This window comes from Xenopus laevis, chromosome 7S, assembly GCF_017654675.1.
Source record: "Xenopus laevis strain J_2021 chromosome 7S, Xenopus_laevis_v10.1, whole genome shotgun sequence".
In the NCBI taxonomy this organism is placed as follows: domain Eukaryota; kingdom Metazoa; phylum Chordata; class Amphibia; order Anura; family Pipidae; genus Xenopus; species Xenopus laevis.
Window position 1 is genome coordinate 66357634 of NC_054384.1, and position 19191 is coordinate 66376824.

Sequence of the window (19191 nt, forward strand, 5' to 3'; positions counted from 1 at the left end):
CGACGACGTCAACTGTCGTTGAGATGGAGCTATCTGGGATTCAGGGCCTGACCAGGAATCGTCCTCTGACAGCCTCGGAGCACGCCTCGTAGTTTGTGGTGTAGTTAAATAAGCCTCAACCGTACGCGCTGGTTTCTGTACCTTAGGCGGTGCCCCTTTGTGATCCCTCGGTTGCCTTTTGCTGGCCATTAATCAAATGTGCTGGGCTCCAACTACCGTTGAGCTAAAAATCTCAGGTTAGTCTTGTCCAAAATGTGAGTAAAATTGGGATCCGGAACCTGTGGATGAGGAGCGATCTCAATGCGCAGCCATCTTCGATCGCGCCCCACGTGACCTAGAGGTTAACATCATACTCATTCAATCAAACCTATGGAACAATATGGATTCTGCAACTCACCGAATGGAATCAACAGCAAAAAAATGGTCTAAATATATTCAAAACAAAGTTACCACTGAGACTTTGTTCAACCCTATAAATAATTTAGACAAATTAATAATTCCATCTAAAATATGGAGGGAACAGAATTCTAGACTAGTCCATTTAGCATACAAAAGATTTAATATTCATTCAAAGGAATTCATTCAAAGGAAACTCTTGCCCTAAATGCGAAGCTCCTGCCCCAAATCCATTTCATCTACTTTGGGAATGTGCATTAATTAAAAAGTTCTGGAAAGATATTGAAAATCATCTAAAGACCATTTTACAGTCACAGATTTCATTGTCTCCCAAAACTGTCCTCCTAGGGATGACCAACACTTTAAAATTAACATCAATAGCATGGAGAATCAAAGACAATAATGCAACACACATTTCAAAATATATAAAACTAATACTAGCGTCATCACGAATAAAATGGTTCGAAAAATCTATACCAACCATGAGCAAGGTGATACTTGAATTATAAACCCTTCACCAGCGAAACTATAGGTTAAAGATTCATACCACGTGTTACGTGCTGTCTATATGCCACTAAGGGGCCGATTCACTAACTTCGAGTGAAGGATTCGAAGTGTTCGAAGTGTTTTTTGAGCCACTTCGACCATTGAATGGGCTACTTCGACCTTCGACTATGACTACGACTTCGAATCGAAGGATTCAAACTAAAAATCGTTTGACTATTCGACCATTCGATAGTTGAAGTACTGTCTCTTTAAGAAAAAACTTCGACCCCTAGTTCGCCATCTAAAAGCTACCGAACTCAATGTTAGCCTATGGGGAAGGTCCCCATAGGCTTTCCTAAATTTTTTTGGTCGAAGGATAATCCTTCGATCGTTGGATTAAAATCCTTCAAATCGATCGCACTATTTGCGCTAAAATCCTTCGACTTCGATATTCTAAGTCGAAGGATTTTAATTCCCAGTCGAATATCGAGGGTTAATTAACCCTCGATATTCGACCCTTGGTGAATCGGTACCGGTAATTGGTAAATTATTGCATGGTGATACAAATGACAGAAAACCCCAGGTTCCGAGCATTCTGGGACACCATGTCTTCAGGGGTGCTTCGGCAATGAGGCAAGTTGAGGCTGTCGCCTCAGGCAGCAGCGCCCCACTAGGTACCAGGGGCAGCAAAAATGCTGCTCCTGGTACTTTAAGAGCGAATTTCCAGGGGAGGGGGGGCAGCAGCAACTGCTGCTGCCTCAGGCAGTGGAGGGGCCAGGATCACCCCTGCATGTCTTATACCATGGTGTGCTACACTTTACTACGGTGTGCATTGGGCTATTCTAGAAGCTAAAAAACAAATTGAGATGTTAAAGAGGGATACAGAGAGGGGGAGATGATTAGACACGGCCTACGGGGGCCCCGTTTGTAAATCCGAGCCTGCCCACTGGGCTTACGCAAAGAAATCAGCATTGCTTATCAGATAAGAATTTTAGAAATCCCAAATTTTCTTTTCAAAAGTGCTGCCATGCCAAATTACATTCTGCGGCCTTACCTTAATATTGATGTTAGTTCCCATGGATGTTGCTTGTTAAAAGATCCATGCTATAAACTCTCTAGCAGCCATAGATTTTTTATTTAAATTTTACTATTTTATTTATATTTTACATGAAAAACAACGTGTTCATTAAGAAGCAATGTTAACAATCACAATAAATAACAAACATTACAGTAAATACTATAAAAATTAATAGTTCAATATTTTTCAAATAACGGTGAATTGTAGGATTATATAGAATACATTTTTGTATAACTCTGATTTTGTAGGCACTATGTGTTCATGGAACAACTGAGGATATTTTAGATTGTTTCTCTTTCTATAGAGTCTAGACTCTAGGTTTTCCATTTGGAATTGAAGTTTAGGCAACTGTAAGTATTATCAAATCTTTAACCAATAGCTTCGTTGGTGTGAAGGGTTTATAATTCAAGTATCACCTTGCTCATGGTTGGTATAGATTTTTCGAACCATTTTCTGAAGATATTTATTCGTGATGACGCTAGTATTAGTTTTATATATTTTGAAATGTGTGTTGCATTATTGTCTTTGATTCTCCATGCTATTGATGTTAATTTTAAAGTGTTGGTCATCCCTAGGAGGACAGTTTTGGGAGACAATGAAATCTGTGAATGTAAAATGGTCTTTAGATGATTTTCAATATCTTTCCAGAACTTTTTAATTAATGCACATTCCCAAAGTAGATGAAATGGATTTGGGGCAGGAGCTTCGCATTTAGGGCAAGAGTTTCCTTTGAATGAATTCATTTGAATGAATATTAAATCTTTTGTATGCTAAATGGACTAGTCTAAAATTCTGTTCCCTCCATATTTTAGATGGAATTATTAATTTGTCTAAATTAGTTATAGGGTTGAACAAAGTCTCAGTGGTAACTTCGTTTTGAATATATTTAGACCATTTTTTTGCTGTTGATTCCATTCGGTGAGGTGCAGAATCCATATTGTTCCATAGGTTTGATTGAATGAGTATGATGTTAACCTCTAGATTGGAATCAATACATTTATTTAAAAAAAAAGGAGATATTGGAATTACAAGCGTTTTAAGGAATCCTTTGAGTCAAGTCTGTTGAACCAGTGTGAAAGCTGAAGACAAAATAATTTCTCTTTGTCTGGTATATGAAATTTTAATTTGAATTCGTCAAAGTAATATTGACTTTCCAACCCCATTTCAGAATCAGTGTTATTTTGATGAAGGTATGTATGTGATGTGATACTGAACGTTCAAAGCTTTTTGTTATACAGGTATGGGACCGGTTATCCAGAATGCTAGGGACCTGGGGTTTTCCGGATAACGGATTTTTTCGTAATTTGGGTCTTCATGCCTTAAGTCTACTAGAGATTCATTTAAACATTAAATAAACTCAATAGACTGGTTTTGCTTCCAATAAGCATTAATGATATCTTAGTTTGGATCAAGTACAAGATACTGTTTTATTATTACGGAGAAAAAGGTAAATCATTTTTAAAAATCTGGATTATTTGGATAAAAAGGAGTCTATGGGAGGCAGCCATTCTGTAATTCGGGGCTTTCTGGATATCGGGTTTCCAGATAAGGGATCCTATACCTGTACCAATGATTCCAGTAATGGCACTGCAGAAAGGATGCAGTTTCCTTTCCCCTTTTATTGTCCTGCGTATAACAGATCATTGTTCTGTCAGTTTTGGTATGTGCAGAATTAATAGTATATGTGGCTTTTACAGACACACATCTGTCTCCACAGCTCATAAGCTGATTTAGTAAAAAAAGGAAATAGATTTGATGTTTTGTATAGCCCTAAATGAACTTGCCATTGCACAGTATTATTGTATAATTGTATCTCATGTAATAAAATAGGATATGGAATACTATCATTCTAAATATGCCTAGATTTAACAAAAGGTTGCTTCAACTGGCACAGCACACTTGCATCCAAAGAATCATGCACAGGTGTTTTGACAGCAAGTGGTGGAAGAGACACTATATGGACTTGGAAGATTTTTAGTGCAATTGCATCCAAATTGTGTTTTTAGTGTGATCTAATTTTATCAGTTTCCATGCCAGAGCTGCTATAAAATACAACTATAATCTATTACTAGAGTATTTGTTGTTGCTTAAGATGCCAGCAGGCTCTCAGATTACCATGCAGAATTGTATTTACTAGGTAAAAGTGAAGGTACAGAGGCAATTTAAGATTTAAGAAAGGTATGTTAAATTAATCTGACATCGTATGGTATCCATTTAAGGGGGGAGAATAATGATATTATAGCAGTGGAGCAATCATATTGGCGACACAATGAACCTATTACTTTAATAAGGGACTGTTTCAATCATGACATTTTATTTTGTGGTTACAGCATCACAAATTACAAGAGTACCTTACAGCAGATTAAACAGATCACATTGTAGGATTCAATTCTAAAACAATTGCATTACTTGTCATCTTAGGGTGTACAAAACCTGTGCAGTAATTGTAATAATAATAGATTGCTGATAATGCCCATATGTTCTGTTCTCACCACAGCCTTAAAGGTGATCAAGGCTAAAAAATGACATTGCAAAATCAAACATTCTGTAAACATTCTGATTTTGACAGCTGAGCCCACAGTCCCGGCTTTTTTTTATTAAAAAGTGCCCAGTTTCTCTTTGATCCCCTACACTGATGCCAGAAAAAGATACCAAGTTTCTCTGGCAGAGAGCCCAGAAAACTCAGACCCTACACTTAGATACATTGGTAACAATTTAAGATAAGTAAAGACACAATTGTAACTATTTAAGATAAGCAAGTATCTTTGGAGAACTGTGACTCACATCTTAAAGGGCAATTTCACCTTTATTTGTAAAACTGTTAAAACACATAAAATATGACCCTATAGCTCCCAGAAATGTGTTCAAACTTCATAACCTGCCAAACTTTGTAAAATAGACCTGGTAATTAGAGGGTGTGGCCATAAAATGTGTGTTGTCAAAATTTATTTTGACAAGCGGCAGATCTTTTTGTCCCTCTTTCCATTTTACAAATGTTGGGAGGTAGGTAAAGCTCAGTTATCAATAGACAGTATAGATAGTATATGTTACACAATTCAGATGTGTAATAACTTTACACATTACCTTCCAAAAATAATGGACATCTTTCTGCAAAATATAATCAAGATCATGGTCCCACTAGAAAATAAATGAACTGAAACACCTCATTGAGTTGCCTCATCAGTTTACTTTAATCTCACAGACCATGAGAAATTAACAGCCTTCAGCCTAAGCAGAAAGTAAGGTCACATTTTCTTTTGAAAAGAAACAATTGGTTTTGGTCCTTTATTGGTCTGGTGAAATATTTACCTGCAATTACTGATATCCTACCATATCTAGTTAGAAATGAATACTAATGAAATCTAATTTGACTCATGCAATAACGTATGAACAGAAATATTAACCCAGAAGGACCATTATAGATTTTTGGCAATGCCTTTCTACAACCAGTTAACACCCTGTTATGCCCCTGGCTACACCCCAGTCATGCTATTACCCCTACCCAATTCTGTCTGCTTCTAAGGCAATATTGGGATTGCTTTAGATCTTTTTAACTGGGAGGGTTTAAATGAATATGGATGCAATTTTGGGGAGAGGGAGACTGGGCTGTTACTGTGACTGATCAGGTGAAGGGGCACCAGAGTTGACAAGTCTGTATGAAATATGTCTAATGTCCTTTATATGTTATCTGGTTTATTTAATCTGGTTTATAAATTATCCCAATCATGAGTTCACTTCACATAAAACAGAGTAACCCCAAAACTACAGTCAGAGATCCTCTTGTTTGATTTGACATGACATCCAGGATAATAAAAGACCAAACGCTCAACCACTGTGCTATAGTGGTAGGTGCGTAAGACAATGAACCCCTACAAAGTCCCAGAGCAGACTGAAGATGATTGATAATGTATGACACATATTTTCTTACTGAGTTAGTTCATATGTCGGAACATCTTATTTTAAACACAGACATACAGTAGGTAGAGAACTGATAGAATCTGCTGCAATAAAGGGCCACATTATCCTAAAATACATCTGATGAATTAAGCTTTTTTAATAAGAAATATTCATATGTTTTTGATATACAAGCTTTAAACTTAAGGGCTGTATTTGCTAATGTTATTCCTATATTGAACTGCTCTTGATCTCATCAACATTAGAGTATAGTATGAATCTTGTATTAACAGTGGGCTTTTGTTACACCTAACTACTATTATACTTGATTCTAATGTTTATAACAGGGAAGGAAGCTACAATTATTTTTCCAGAAATATTTTCAACCCTACTTGGAAACAGCAGTTTATTGTTACTCTTTGCTGCACAGAATGGGTCTGATTCATGTGACAGTATTGGATATTGCATTTAAAGGTTGTGAGACACACTGATATCATTAGAATGCATGAGATAGATGTCAGACTATTATTTCTCTAACACATGGGCACAATCAATAGAGAATTATAATACCCTGGATGGCATGGTTTGAATATGTGGCATAAAATGGTAAGGAAGCACTGGGTAAAATGGTTATCATGCCTGTGATAGACTAAATTTATTTTATTTTGAATTTTTATTTTTATTGTGACCATCAGGCAGAATACAATTATTATCAAATGTGAGATAGCTGAAATTATGAAATAACATAAGTGTTTGGATGTCCATTTTACAATATTCATGAGAATAACCAGCTTCTTGTGAGAAGACAGATACTGTGTAACCTGTGGTTATCTGCCCAACTATAGATAACGATAGGGGTATTGATATTTAATTCTCTCCATGTGGCAGATTTACTAAAGGGTGAATTGTCGCAGCGAACGATTCGCGACCGATTGGCACCCATCCAAATGTGCCCACTGTAAAATTAATGTTCCGTATGTTTGCAAATGTATTGGGAAAACCGGTTACCCAAAAAAAGTTCAAGTAAGGTGTTTTGCAGGCAATTAGGCTGAAAAAAGGAAAAGATGCCAGCGTTTTTGCACTTTGATGCATTTTCAGCTCACAGAATATAATGTAAGTGACAGAAGATTGAGGAAGATCTAGCTACTTTAATGCACTTTGCCTGGTCTGAGGAAGTCGCCTGGCTATAGAGTGCGAATAGAGTGTGAATGACTGCTAGTGCCAGTCTCTTTCGCTAGCGAATTGGCGCCTGCGTCAGTTAGTAAATTGGCAATGTCCCTACTGGCGGTAACGCTCTGGTGTTTAATTCTAGCAGCTCAGTAAATCAGGGGCAGACTCGGAACTGTTACAATTTTGCAACATTAAGTTGATACATTTCTCAGCAGCATCTCTGGAGTATTAGCAACTATTGTATCAATTCTAACATCTGCCTGTAATGAAACCAAGAGATTCTGCTCAGCAGGGACAAAGAAAAGAAATGTATCAACTAAATGTATCCATTTATAACAGTTTACAGGGTCGGCGACCCCCCCTCCCAGGGCTGCTTCAGAAGGTGAAAAATGATACTTTACACTTCAATAATAGAAAAACTGTGACACATAGAAAATATAAAGTCATTGGAAAAAGTCATTCTTTCTGGTGATCTATCTGAAAACAACTAGTTGTTTAAAGGTGAACCACCCCTTTAATTAGAAGGTGGATGCCTTCCTCAGCACCTGCTACAGTATTGTACATACAAAATATCTGCGGTTTCCAGAAACTGCTTCTGATTTAGGAGCCGTGTTATCTCTTGGAGAGGATAGGGGCGTACTTATATTAAGGCACCCAAGGGCCTGTGCCTAAAACGGCAGGTTTTGGGGGGCGGCCCTTGAGTGCCTATAAATTTATTTAAAAAAAAAAAAAAAAAAGATTCCCCAGCCTCTGCCACCGATTTACATTGGAAATCCGGTGACGGAGCTATGTGTGTGTGTGTGTGTGTGGGGGGGGGGGGGGTTGTTGGGTGCAGCTCTAGTCTCAGTCTCTATAGGTAAAGTGACAATAGGCTGTGGCAATAGGCTGCAAGCTTCAAGGGATACTATGCTTTTTTATGTCTATTTAAGCCTCTGCTTGGTTGCTAGGGAGGTAGAACATTTGAAACAAGAAAACTATTCCAATTCATACATAAAGAGCTGCAAAAGAGTAACGTGAAAAAACATATTCCCAACAGAATAATACTGTCTGCCTCAGTGATCCCATAACTGTATCTCACTAGCCACTGCTAAACTACAATTCCCAGCATTCAAAGCCAGAACCAAACTACAATTCCCAGCATTCAAAGCCAGAACCAGTAGCAGAGTTGTAGCTGATGGGCTAAGAGAGGAGATCTGAGCAGGACCTTCCTTCATTGGGCATGGGAGAGTCCTGTCAGGGACCAGTGAGTTCTGATGGTGGCCCTGGTTCTATGACTGCTTATGTTTCATGTCTATTTTTTGTATTTTCATAAATGCACATGTGTGTGACTGATGTGATTGGCTGCCAATTACTGGTATATCATGTCTTACTTGAGGATGACATCACTCCCAGCTCAGCACTGATTGGCTGAAAGCTGCCAGGGAAGGTGACTTAACAGCTCAGGCACAAGTGACCAGTATTTCATTTCTGGATTCAGAGGTAAGTGGAACATACTTTATGGGGGGGGGGCATAAAGTCAATGATACAAGGGGATAGTTTGGGCAGTGTGGCTTCCATGATTTATAGCAGTTTGGGGACTAGAGCCAGGCCCGGACTGGTAATCTGTGGGATCTGGCAAATGCCAAAGGGGCTGCTGTAAGATGCTATAGACAGTCACTATTTATTGGGCTGCTGGGGGGGGGGCTGTGAGGGCCTCTGTGTGTCTCAAATGCCAGGGCCGTTTTTAAATCCCAGTCCAGACTTTAGTCTAGAGCCAAAGCTACCAAAATTGCCCCACTATTGCCTGCTATTGTAATTGTCTGGGAAGGTGCTTGTCATGAAATTGTCCATTGGAGATGTCAGTTTGTCTTCCCAGTTCCATCTTTTTCAATTGCATTGGAAGGGGGGGCATTTTTGGTTATAAGCCACCAGGAGGTACAAAGGGGTACAACTACAAGGAAGGGGACAATCAATGATGGTGCCTTGAAAATGGTTTCTGGTGGCAGCCCTGCCCAAACTACTAAAACTTGTGGGTGCCAAAGTACCCAAAATCTGCCTGTGTGCCATTGCTAAGGGGAGTGAGACAACATGAGAACTTGCTGTCCCACTGTCTCTAAACCTGTGCTTATCTAGCTGTGCCTTAACTACAATTCCCAGCACCCCCTGTGGCTGACTTGCAGTTATTAGAATATAGTATGTTTGGTATTTCTTGTTTACTTGTTTCAGCTTTTGAAGTGTTAGACCATTTACTCTGCTACTCTTTAGCTGTAACTGTCAACTGCCATTTTTCCAACTGCCATTGGCCAACTGTCCCACTCATCACTCATCCTAGTGGCCTCAACATTAGAGTAGATGATGGGTAAGGGAGGACCTGAGAAGAAAGACAAGTAGCACTAGCCTAGAATTAGGGTGCCTTGTGTTATGGGTGCAGGGGCAATGATCAGAGCTTGACTGGTTTTGAAAAGCCCCAGTGGGCCCATTACTCACCTGGGTCTCTAATGGGAACCAGTGTCTTCTGCACCTATTACACCCTGCCAGTAACATTTACAGTAATGGCACAGAGGGAGATTTGGGATGTTTTTTCCCCATGTGATTTACAGTTCAGTGTATGGCCAACCAAATGCTCACTCCCAAATGATCACTCCCGTTCATTTCTAAATTCAATTTAATTGAGCCCTGGTGAAAGCAATTGGCAAAGAAATGAATGAGGGTGATTCCAAGTGTTCATTTAACTATTAGTTTGTGCATTGTGTCACCAGGACCCAACCTAGATTAGCAGGGGTGTCTAGAGCCCTTGATTGCACCAATCACCAGTCTCTCCCAATCAGCTCCTTCATTCTATTAAAGTTGCTGCTGATTGGTGTTACTGGTTATTTATAAGGCACAACTATATTCAGTAGCACAGTATTGAGCTATTAAGGGAAATCCAGTATATACAGATATATATGGCAGAGAGGGTTCAGTTCACAATATCTTCTCTCTCTTTCTCTCCCCATAAAGTGAAATACGAGCGATTCCTAGTGATTTCCAGTGATTCCTAGTGATTCCCAGCGATTCTCAGCGATTCTCAACGATTCCCAGGAGCAGAAGAGATAAAGAAGAAACACAAAAGTCTTTTTAAAGACTATCAACGTTCATCAGGAGCAGAAGAACAACTTGCCCAACCCATTGCGGGTTATTTGGAGGAAGGTAAGGATCCAGCATTTTCCTATCCAGGGCCACCATCGGGGGGGACAGGGGGGACAAGTGTCCCGGGCATGAAGGGGGGCCCAGCAGTGCTGCACTTTTGAAAGAGACCCGGCCCCCCTTTGAGAGCGCCCGAGCTGTGCGGCCATTTTTCAAGTCCCGAACAGCCGAAAAACAGAAGTGCCGAAAAGGAACCGAAGTCACGAAAACAGTCGAAGCCGAACTACTGAAGCGGTGAAAAAACCCGAAGCTACGATTTTTTAATTGTAAAAGGGGGCCTGGCACCAATGGTGTTTTAAAAAAACTTTTATGGGGGGCACTGGCGCCGTTTTTCAAAGTCACGAAAGAAGTCCTGAAGCCATGAGTTTAATTCTACTGAACACCAATTTGTGTGTGTTTTTTTTTTTTTAAATCCCTGACCACCAATGTATTATTTAATATCTATAGGGCCCCTGCCACCAATGTTTTTTTTAAAAATATATTTTTTAACTTGTAAGGGGGCCCTGGAGCCAATGTTTTTTTTAAAAAAATATTCTTTGGGGCCCAATTTTTTTTAACTTATAAATGGGCCTTGAACATCAATAGCTTTTATAACTTGTGTGTGTGGGGGGGGGTTACTTTTTGAGCGCTGATGTCTGTGTGGTCTTTTAACTGTGATGTGAAGTGGGCGGGATCTGGGGTGGGGATCGAGTGCCAGTGTGGGGGGGCCCCGAAAATTTTGTTGTTCGGGGCCCCCTGATTTCTAATGGCGGCACTGTTCCCATCTGTAATATGTATTACACAGTAGATGAGGCTGAAAAAAGACACACGTCCATCAAGGTCTACCTTTTTGTTTAACTGCTGATCCAGAGGAAAGTAGGGCCCTGACAGAAATAATGGGCTGATTTGTGGACCAAATAAAATGGGATGGTATTGTCTTAAAATAGGGACATGGGGAGCTGGTGGGGAGGGGCATTCTATATACATAAGTAAGTAATTTGTTTGTAATTGGAACCATATTAAAACCATAGTTTCTGAATGAAAAGGGTTCTCATTAAATAAGGTGTAAATATGCTGCTGTTTTGACCTCTTTATTGTGTTTATTTGGGGGTCTTACATCTTTACGTTAACTCTAACCTTCCCAAATCTCTATTTTATATTACAGGAACATCAAAGATGGGCATGAGTGCAAGTAGCCGGCAATACTACCAGTGGCGCTTTGAAAAGGTAAAGGTGCTCACAGCTAATTTCCTCATTTTATTTTCTGACTGCTGAGAAAGGTATCCAAGGGGTTAAAGGAGGGGCTAACCCAATGCTAAACATGTCATATCTTCTGTGTAAATACAACGAAACAGAAATTTGACAGGGTTTAGCATAGTGTGTGCCCTGACCTCAATGTTTTCTTGCTTCTTACATTTTTCTAGCCCGCACCGTGGATCTCGCCTGATCTGGCATCTTTGAGATCAGGGATTTTGAGGATCCACGCCGCGGGCCCTTATCTCGAGTGCATCAGGGACAAGATCACCTTTGACATCAGGTTTGCACTCTACGATCTGTGGATGGCCAAGGACTGCGTGAAGATCACAAAATGGTGGAAATTACACCTTAAGAACGAGTTCTGGCAGGACTACAGATACATCAAGGCCCACCTGAAACACCTCTACAAAGAGCTAGAGAAGATCAACAAGGCCATACTGATTAAGAACAATGAGAGATATTCAGGTGCAGTATATAATCCATCCTTTTCTTTCCCACACTTGGCTTAATCACCTGATTTGTGCTTAATGTGCTCCTAAATATTACAGGTGTGGGATCGTTATCCGGAAACCCATTATCCAAAAAGCTCCGAATTACGGAAAGTCCATCTCCCATATACTTCAGCTAATCCAATTTTTTTAAAAATGATTTCCCTTTTCTCTGTAATAATAAAACAGTTTCATGTACTTGATTCAAACTAAGATAAAGCAAATTCACCCTATTGGGTTTATTTAATGTTTACATGGTTTTCTAGTAGACTTGAGGTATGAAGATCCAAATTACAGAAAGATCCATTATCCAGAAAACCCCAGGTCCCAAGCATTCTGGATAACAGGTCCCATACCCATATAAGGATTTTACAAGTTATATCACTTCGCTAACGTAAAAAAAATACATAGTCTGAGTTATTTTGTTTGGTTTTTACAGGTGCGTCCTCGGAACAACTCGGCCAATGATACCAGCAACCACCAGCAGTTTCCTCGGTGCAAATACCGATGTACCTCAGTCTAGGCACCACATCCTCAGGAAACAGCAGTAACTATGGGACATCTCAATTCCACCAGTGATGCCCCCCTTTCATCCACTGCACTTTCACCAGCGGTGCTTTCAGCCACTATAGTTCCACCAGTGGTTCCTCCCCTTTATCCAAAATATGGTGTTATACACAGGACTCCTTTAAGCCACTTGGTAGACCCTGCATTCCTTTTCATTCCATCCCTCAGACTGCAAATGCGGGGTCTGCAGGCTGCCAATGGAATGGAAAGGAATGCAGCATTCATCATGCAGCTTAAATGTGTCCATGGTTATGCTGCCATATTCCCTTCTCTTTCTCATCCTTTCACCGCAGTCCCTTACCTTACCATATTCCCCCCCCCGCTTCCCTTGATTCCATTTGGCGCATTGATCGTGGGAGCAAATCCGATCGCCTTTAAGGGGTCAGGAAGGAATTTTTCCCTCTAGTGAAGGAAATTCACTTCTCAGAGGTTTTTTGCCTTCCTTGCGATCAAAAAGCGCAGTTTATCTAATTATTAATAAAGCTGTGAATTACACAGTCATTGTGTGTATCTTTATTGTGGGTATTGGGCTAGGGATTTGGCAGGGATAATATATAGAGGGGGAGGGAGAGACATTAGAATAAGGCTCTTATAGAGCAGGAAATGATCACATTGGTTATGTTTCTCCTTGGTTCCGGACAATGAAAGTGAAACAACATATAACTGCTGTGTCAGTCCTACTATCCTCCATAGGACTTTTAAACCTAAGTAATACTGAGAGCCAATAAACATCCTTCCTAAATCTCACCCTAACTGGCCTTCGGACAACTCCTCCCTTTGGGCCTTTGGAAAAGGGCCGACCCTGTAGTTTAGAAGGGCCCTGATGGCCTGTGTTGGTTTACGGAAGCCATGGAAATTGAATATTTAGAGAGAAAATCAGTTACATGCAGATCTGCAACCAAATTCTGTTTTAGAATCATCATCTCATGCTCTTTTACCTTAGTTGTCTAAAATTCCCTCGAATTAGGGAGGAATTTAATCTCTTCAGTAGATGATAACAAAGACAAATTATACTGGGTTGCAGCTGGATTAGGTGGGATTTTTATATAGACTTGTCACTGCCCAGCCTTTATCACACCCATTTATTAGTGTAAGAAGGTACTGTATAATCTATAGAGGTTTTATAAAACAAATGTTGAGAATCAGACTCCTGGAATGAACACAGGGTTGAACATAGCTAGCTGTACTGTATGGAGGAAGGTTATACAAGCTAAAATTGCATACTTGAAGTCATATGGTGTATGAGCAGCACATAACATTTTCACAGGCAACACAAAGACAAAGGAGGTATGATAATGAAAATGTTTTCACCAGGTGTAATTACCTAGAGTCAGTGTCGACTGGCCAAAGGGATACCAGGAGAACTCCCGGTGGGCCCAGGTATCAGTGGGTCCTCATGCTGCTAAACATTTAGCATAGTTCATGGTCATTCTTTATTTCTATGAGAACAAAAAGACTAAATAGATGGAATAATAGATGATAGTATTATATTATGTAAAGAAAAGAGACGAGGAGAATAGCGGTTGAGTGAGGAGAGGAAGAATAATAGTACTGATAGTGGGCCCCTGGTGTCCCAGTCTGACACTGATGATCGTGTGGTGGGGTAAGTGCCTTCTCCCTCAGGGTCCCAGGCTTTGCCATTACAGATGCACATGGGCAAGATAGGCATGAAGTACAAGTCCAGGGGGGCAGTGCCCTCCCCCCCCCACTTGCCTCTATATGTGGACGCCCATGGCTGCAGGTGAAGTGATCCACGGAAGACAGTGCCATGGATGAAGAAGTACAAGAGCCCTGGTACAACACAGTGGAAACATCCAGTTTTCTGGCTTGTAATGCCCCTGTTCATTTATTAATACTTTTTCAAAGGGAACAGGTTGCCCAGGTATGGGTGATGTGCGAGACTCTGATAGCTTGGCACTAAATGCAGAGCAGGAGGACACAGCACATTTTCCCTGCACCCCTTTCTCATCTTGTAAACCAGAAGGACTGGCCATACCGGGGAAACCTCGAGCACCTGGAATTCCTGTGGATAGTAAGCGTTTATAAAGATTGGAAGGATCTTTAAAAACCTACTATGGGCCTGCACCCATACACCCTGCACATTTTATAAATGTTCAAGATTACTGAGGATTGATTTACTTCCTGAGGTGACTGCAACCTTGTGTGACTTTTATGAAGAAACTGGCATCTGACTCAGTGACTTTGAATGGACTATTTAATTTTCATCAATTGTTTTGTCATTGGGAACTTACTCTTTATAAAAAGTAAGAAATTAGACTATCTGTGCCCCCTCGCTTCCGGGGGTCCTTTTATAGACGTCACAATGATGTCACAAAAAGGTGTGGGGGCGAGCAGATCGGAGAGTATAACCTGGAACCCGGAAGTCGGATGCCGGCATTTGAAGGTGGCCCGCGGGGTATCGGGTCGGCCCGCCACATCACTACTGTATACTGTATATTGTATATTCGTCTGCAATGAGTCACTTCACAGGTGTAGATTTGGCAGGACAACGCTAATTCACTAAAATCCGAAGTTGCGTCCAGGGCGCCGAACGCTGGCAAAGTTGCGCTAGTGTTACTGCGGCAAGCGAATCGAAGTTGCGCTACCGTTGTCTAATTTGCATATGGCGGAAGTTAAAGTTGAATAGACATATATGTTGCAGCAAATAAATTATACTACACAAGCCTGGGAGACCTTAATTAAATAAAATAGAATTGTTATTTTGCCCTACACATGATCCCAGTGTATAGGTTATGTGCCAAATGTTATAAAATGTACAATCTTTTGCAGCCTATCACTCTGAAAATTAAAAGTTGCCAGCGTTTTTTGGGACTTAGAAAAATGTTCAACTATTTACTTTGCACTTTGCCTGGTCTGAGGTGGCTAAGGCAAGTCTGGTGCAAGAGGTAACGTTCAGTAAAATCCACATCTTAGTGAATTCGACTAGTTACTTCCCTTCCCAGAGCGCAACTTCAGGAGCAAATTACTGCTATAGTCTATCTCCTTCACTAGCAAAGTTACACCTGTGCCCGTAAATTGGCGAATTAGCGAAATGACGTCACACTGGCAGATTTTCGCTAACGTTAGTCACTTCGCCCTTTAGTAAATCTTCCCCTAACTCTGAATTCTGATTCCCACATGAATATTATTAAGACAAAAGAAGAAAGAAGTTCAAACTTATGTTCTCAAAACTTGAGTGTGTTTAATTGATGAATCTAAACATTACTATGGGCCTGTGCCCCTCTATTTTTATATATGATCCCACTCAACTCTCTGAAAGTATTATACCGGTATTTTATGATCAATGTAAATTATAATGAAGTAGTAGTGCCTTTAGGGTCCCCCAAGAATGATTAGGTCTCAACCTAGTGTTGATAGTATCCTGAATAACAGTAATAGTTTTCTGGTCAACTGAAGAACAGAAACTATAAGCAAGATTTACGAAATAGTGTCCAGGCTTATCAGGCATTGGACATATTTTTTGGAGCATACATTTATTCCACACTAACAACTATGGCAATGTTTTTGTTCTGGTCATAGTAAAGAATTGGCATCCTCTTCTGAAGGTTCTAACATGAGAGCCACAATCTGAGAGTCTTTTTGAGCTGCAAGGAAATATAGCTCCTCTGGACCTATGTCCCAAAACCAAGGATCTCTGATGTCAAATGAAGATGTTAGTATGGATGGATTAAATGTGTCATGAGGTCATTTCATGAAAGAAACTTCATGCACCCTGTACTGATGATAAATTGAGCTGCTTAAGTTCACTGCAACATGAAGCGACTGTTGATGACAGATACAGTGATAAGCATCTTGCATGTGGAGATGGGGCTGTTAATGGACAGTATGGACAGCACACAAGTGCTCTGTTCTAATTAGGGCTTTTTCAGCAGGATTCAGAAGTAAAGTTTTCCCCTTCCCATCCCTAATTTGCATATGCAAATTAGGATTTGGATTCGGTTCGGTAATCGGCCAAATCTTTGGTGAAGGATTCGGTCGAATCCAAAATTGTGGTTTCGGTGCATCCCTAGTGCTAATGTGTTGATGAATTGGAAGCTTTTAACAGATTAAAGGTAACCTCATAAACTCTGTCAAGACAACAATGTGGGAGAGAGAGAGCCACTCCCAAAGGACGAGGGAAAGCAAGTGACAAATATGACATATCCAAGTCTGAGCCTAAGACATACCACTTAGATGCAAGTATATGTGTTTGCAGGTAGTTGAAGGGTTGACCTTCAAGATATGTTTCATGCATGCCGGCCAGGATTTGTGGAAAGGCCACCAAGGCCTGGGACTAGGGCAGCAGGATTCTAGGGGGCAGCATGAAGCCAACCACACCCACATTTGTCTGGAAGCTCTGGGGCTGATCATGAAATACAATCTTTTTTAAAATTTCCCATGTGCCAATCCCCAGTGCTCCCGGACTGTGCATGTGCACAAAAGAAGGGGAGGGGACAGGGGTGATGAATGGCAGCAGGCCTAAGGGTGTCCGCTATGTAAATCCGGCCCTGCATGCATGGTGGGGAGTATAAAAAGCCCTTGAACAACTATCCCAGTTTATGTGTTTCCTCTATGTACTTGAAATGGCAGGGCCTTTTTTGACTCCCAGTCCAAACCTGGCTTAGATGATGGATGGATGTATAGACAGTTGGGTTAAGGCAAGTAACAAGCATGTCCCTCTCATGCACACATATCTCCCCCCCCCCCACGCATGATGAACACATAACTTTGTTAGAACAAATGTATCTAACTACCAATGTCAAACTATTTTGGATAAGATCATCCTGGACAGTAGCAAACCAGTATGTGCATAGCTCAATTGTAATTTCAATAAGTATAGCAGGCCATCTAGTGGCAGAATTCATGCAATGAGTCTTTTGGGAGAGAATCTGATGGATTTCAACTTGGACACTTTTGAAGTGATTGGCACTTGAATACATTTACCATCACAAATCAGTCTAAATACCTTATTTTATGTTGAGAATAGCAAAGTGCTTGGGCAGTGTGTTGCAGAGGACCTCTTGTCCTTTTCAACAAACATTTCCAGGAAGAATACAAAAAAATGTAACATCTCTGCCTCATGGATATAATAGTCAATGTAACGTTGATATCATATATATAACATCACTGACTGCCTCTTAAATGGGAAAGGTTTACAAGCTCCATTCTGTATACATTCAAAGTTGAAGTTTTATATGTTTTTGAAATGATTAGCCTTCCTATTCAGCCTGTTTCCATCCTGCAATAGAAAACTCTGTCTGGTATTTGGGACACTGACCCACAAAGAAATGCAGGTACTGTGAGAGCACAAGTTTGTTGCTGTTTTTTTACCGGTTATCTTTCTTTTCAAATCCTGTCCTATTTGCCTTCCATTTGGGCTTTGAGGTTGCTAAAATTATACAAAAAATAATGAATGAAAATCAAATTGCAAGTTTCTTAGAATATTACTGCCTACATCATATTAAAACGTCATTTTAATGTGAACTACACTTATAAGCTGTGCCGGGAATGGCTTTGTTTTGGTGTCAAAACACCACTCCCTTGAGCACACATATGTGCCAATATCTAATCAAATAGTTAATATTACCTAGTTCTCCAGGATCACCTTTAGATTCACTTGTGCCAGGGGACACAGCTTTTTCATCTCTTCCATCCCTACCAGGTAATTCAGCATTACCATGTGTCCCAGGTATACCTGGAATCCCTGGTGTTCCACAGCAAGAAGAATCTTGTTATCCTCTATTGAACTGGAGCATGGTATTAGGGTGATCAGAGATATAAGATGGAGCAATGGTATCATCCTATGGGGAAAAACAGTAGGAATGAATGGTAAAAGCAGGAGAGAAATAAGACTATGCTCAGTGGAAGCAGAAAGGGAAATGTACTGAGATCAATATATAATAATGATGAAAAAATAAAATTATTTTTATTCGGATACTTTCTGAAAATAGGTGGAATAGTGAAATATAAACAAAAAAAATCACAATATTCTTGATTCCTTCTCAAGTACAAGAATGTAGACTGTTTTGCCCAAACAAGGATTAATGAGAGATACAGATTGAGACTAACTTGTTTAGTAATACTTCTCATATCCTTAGTGCTACCTAAAGAACACTACCAGATTATAATCACTATTGGCAGATCACTGCCAACAGACTTACCTGCAGTAGATGGAAGACTTTATTGCTCTAGTGAGGGGAAATACATTGCAGCAGACCCTGTGGTCCTGTACCCCCTGTTTCCCCAGGCTCCTTTGTGGGGGGACAGCTACTGTTTCAGGGGTTTGTACTAGAGGTGTAGAAAATGTTCACAGAGATATATACTCTAGTGTCTAGTAGTAATTTAAGTTATATAAAGCTTGCAATTTTTTTTCCAATTAATACTTATGATATGAGATAGGAGCTTAGAACAGCCACAGTCCCAGATTTTTAATAAAATGTCTGAAGTTTCTCTTTGACCTTATGCACTGATGCCAGAAAATGAAAAAAAAGTTTCTGAAACTTAATTTAAAAAAGATGCTTTTTTGGCAGAGGGCCCAGAAACTCAGCAGCTGCACTTAGATACATTTGTAACTATTTCAGATAAGCAAAGATACAATAGTAACGATTTAAGATAAGCAGATCAAATCAAATCAATAAGGTGCCACACTTACACTAGATCGCCTTTTGCAGCGTCGGGTGCACAGCTATGTTCCTCTGTGCCCAAGGAAAA

General features: G+C 40.2%; 1 pseudogene; it reads right to left on the reverse strand.

Annotated features, from left to right (window-relative positions):
• Positions 1–212: 212 nt before the first annotated feature.
• LOC121396031 lies at positions 213–18280 on the reverse strand (annotated as a pseudogene).
• Positions 18281–19191: the final 911 nt, after the last annotated feature.